A 3,862-nucleotide genomic window follows, 5' to 3' on the forward strand; every position below is an offset into this window, starting at 1 on the left:
AACAAAAACCAAAAAACAACAAAAAAAAAGTGACCAAGGCAGTATAGCTTTTGATTTATTATAAACCAAAGGAAAGGAAAATGTTAAAAAAAATGGAGAGAATTAATTTTATGGGTACTTTAGAGATGAGATTAGATGTTTAGGACTTACAGGTATAGAAACACATTTGTAAAAAGTAGTGTTCTTTCAAATCAGGATTTGAAGAACAAATTTAAAAAAATTTGTATTAAGTATTATATTTAAGTATTTAAATATTGAAAATACACTTTAGAAACAATTTGAATTGTTCTAACTTTTGCAGTGTCTTTTTAGTTTTTGAATTAGATATATCTCTTTTTTTGCCTTTTTTGTTTGTTTGTTGTTGTTTTGTTTTTCAAGACAGGTTTTGTCTGGGTAGCCTTGCCTGTCCTGCACTCACTTTGTAGACCAGGCCTGGCCTAGAACTCACAGAGATCCACATGCCTCTGCCTCTGCAAGTGCTGGAATTACGGCATGCGCCACCATGGCCTGGCTGGATATATCATATTTTCTTTATTCATTTATCATTTGAAGGCCGTTTTGATTTTTTCAAATTCTGTATTATTGAAAATTCTTTCATGAATGTTAGGATAGTTTGCTGAGTCCAAATTTAAGCTAGAAAGAACTGCCAGACTCTTTAAAAGGCCTGTACTGTTTTTACATCCCCATGAGCTGTCTGAAAGCCTCAGTGTCCCTGCTGTGTAGTGCTTCTGTGCTTCCTGTGATGGGCATCCCACAAGCTGTGGAGGGCACCCTGTAGCCTTACATTCCCCTGATGACTAAAGATGCTGACCCCATGTTCACTTGTAAATACAAAGGTAATTTTGTCTTTCCCATATATTGCCCTTAGAAAATAGTCAGATCCTATACTTACAGTTTTTCATTGTGTAAAAATATGTGTGACATGCAGTTGACCATCTCTTCTATCTTTGAGTCACAACTCAGTCACAATTTAGTATTAACCACATTAGAGGATATAATGCCAATATGAAATGGATGGCAAATAGATCACTTTCTCCAAAGGGACTGGGTTTGAATCCAAGTTTTTATAAATACTTGTTGAGTATGTGGTCAGCCCTGACCGCTACTAACCCACCTTCCAGACTATTTGTCATTTTTAGTTCATTTTTTGTTGTTTGTTTTGTTTTGTTTTTTGAGAAAGGATTTCTCTGTGTCCTGGAACTTGCTCTGTAGACCAGGCTGGCCGCAAACTCAGAAAGATTCACCTGCCTCCACCTCCTGAGTGCTGGGAATAAAGACGTGTGCCACCAGCTGGCATATTGATTCATTCTTAAGAGTGTATCTTTGTTATGCCCAAGAAATACATAAATACTGTGACAACGTATACTGGAAATGAGAAAGTAAATAGTATTTGCAAAGGTAACAAGGAATCTCTCACAAATGAGAAGATGGCTAAGCAATTAACAGGGCTTGCTCTTCCAGAGGACCTGGTTGTGTTTCCCAGAACTCCTGTCAGGCAGCTCACAACTGTCAATTCCTGCTCTGGAGGCCTATGGGGACCTTCCCTGGGCATCTGTGGGTACCTGCGCATGTGCACGCACACACACCAAATATATATATAAAATCATTTAAGAATTACCAGACTGAAAATTTAGGGTGATATTTCAATGTACTTAAAATATCTTCCAGATACCCGCAGTGTGTGGCAGTGACACAGCCAGGTAAGCCAGAGCATTCGCTGATTCACCCACCCTCTCTCCTCTCATCTCTGCCATGCATTCTCTGGAAAGGAGGAAACATTTATCTGGTACAGGTTCAAACTATATTTGCTGAGGTCATTCTGGTTGTTTCTGTCTTCGTGAATAACTAGATTCTTTCTTCTCAGTAGTATGAAGGTAAAATGCCAACTGTTGCCATGCCGCAGGGAGAGAGAGTTTCAGCTTCCTTTAAGAGGCAGTATGAGAACTGCCCTGAATTGATCTGTGTACACATAGTGACGTTTTCGGGGTTCTTATGTAGATGGGCATTTAGTTATTTTTATTTTGAAAAATAAAAAACTGATTGTTTAAGAGGTAAATGTGTCTAGTTGCTCTATTTCCTGTTTGAGAATGCAGCTAGCCGTTGACCATGCCAGGTGTCTACACTTGCATCTCAGAGCCAGGTGAGGGCTAGTCATCCGCCAGATGAGGACTACTCATTCAGCCAAGTGAGGACTACTCATCAGCCAGGTGAGGACTACTCATCAGCCAGGTCTGACTCAAATATCAATCTCACTTTCTTCCCTCTCTCTCCCTTCCTACTTTTATCTTTCTCCTCCCGCCTCCCCTGCCTTTCCTTGTGTGTTGAAACAGTGTTCCTATATAGGCCACACTGGTCACAAAATCACTACGTAGCACTGGCTGGCCTGGAACTCACAATAATCCTCCTTTTTCAGCCTTCCAAAACCTGATACATATTCCAGGTGTGCACCACCACACCCAGGGCATATGTTACTCTCTTACCTGTAGCCACTCATACCCATCCATACTCTAAGTCAGCTTCCCACATCCTAACCCTCAGCACATCAGCTTAAGGCTGTGACGTTATGTCTAATGATAAACTGATCAGTGTTTACCTTCCCCACCAGATGATTCGTTCCTGGGGCATACACAGTTCATCTTATCAATATCGCCCCAAGGTACAGCAAAGTGATTGGTGGAATACAGGTTTCAGTACTATTATTAATTAATAAAATGAACACCTGAGTGAATGTGTAAGTAAAAAATTAACAATCATTACAGAAGAAAGAACTAAACAAAAAACAAGTTCTTATGCTTTCAACTTAGCCCTAGCCACTCTTCTCAGCCTGACTCTAATTTCTTAAACAGAAAGGATATCTTAAAAATTTGTTCACCTAGAGTTTAGCAGTGATCTCTCATTATCTATAGATACTCACTGTATGCCTACTGAACAAACACAGGAATGATGCATATGTGGAAATGTTATCGTGTGGACTCATCGTGGAAGAGAAAAGAATAATATTTTGTTAGTTGAAAAAAATCGGGAACACTACTGAAATAAAAGAAGTCCAGGGTTAGAGGGTGGCAGAGCCCAGCTGAGGCATCAGATGCTAGCATTAGGAAAAGCAAAGAGTCCACAGAACAAATGATTGAATGCAAAGCTGCACAGCTGCCCCTTTGAAAACAGGGTGTTGTTCCATCTGATCAAAGACTCTGATTCAACCAGTTGAGCTGTTTGTGGTGTGTACAAGGGTGTGTGCTTGTTCATTCACGGACAAGCTGCAAGTCATATGCCACTTGAACATTGGGAGATTGGTTTAGTGAGTTGCAAACAGCATTTTAAACAAATGGAAGAGAGTTTTTAAAAGCATTCTATTTTCTCTCTTCTCTTTCCAGCAAGATGTTTCCCACAAATTTTGTTTCATTTTTTTATATTTATATATCTTTGTCAGGCTAGAAGAGGAAAATTACTTCTCCCAAAGGGCCATGCCAACATCTGTAATAGTTGCTATCAGGATAAGCTCCAAATGGGGAAGCTAATCCTGGTTCAAAATGATGTACCTAACAAGTATAAGCTTTGTTTGTTTGTTTTGTTTTGTTGTTTAATTCTGCTTTTGGTGACAGAAGAGCCCAGGGTTAACACAAAGGCAGCAATAGCCTACAATGTATAAATATGTAAAGCTGCAACAGAAAGCAATAACTGAGACCTAAGACCTCTAAATGCCACAAGGGTCACTTTCTTTCACCTACAAATCAGCTTCACTGTGAGTTTTATTATTCTGTGTCCTGAAGGAAGATTATAGTGTCTAAAAATATCATTGTACTTGTAATTGTGGATATTAAATAGTAGAAATTTATATTATTCTAAGCCTTTTGGAAAAAAA

The sequence above is a fragment of the Acomys russatus genome, unplaced genomic scaffold (assembly GCF_903995435.1).
Source record: "Acomys russatus unplaced genomic scaffold, mAcoRus1.1, whole genome shotgun sequence".
NCBI lineage: Eukaryota > Metazoa > Chordata > Mammalia > Rodentia > Muridae > Acomys > Acomys russatus.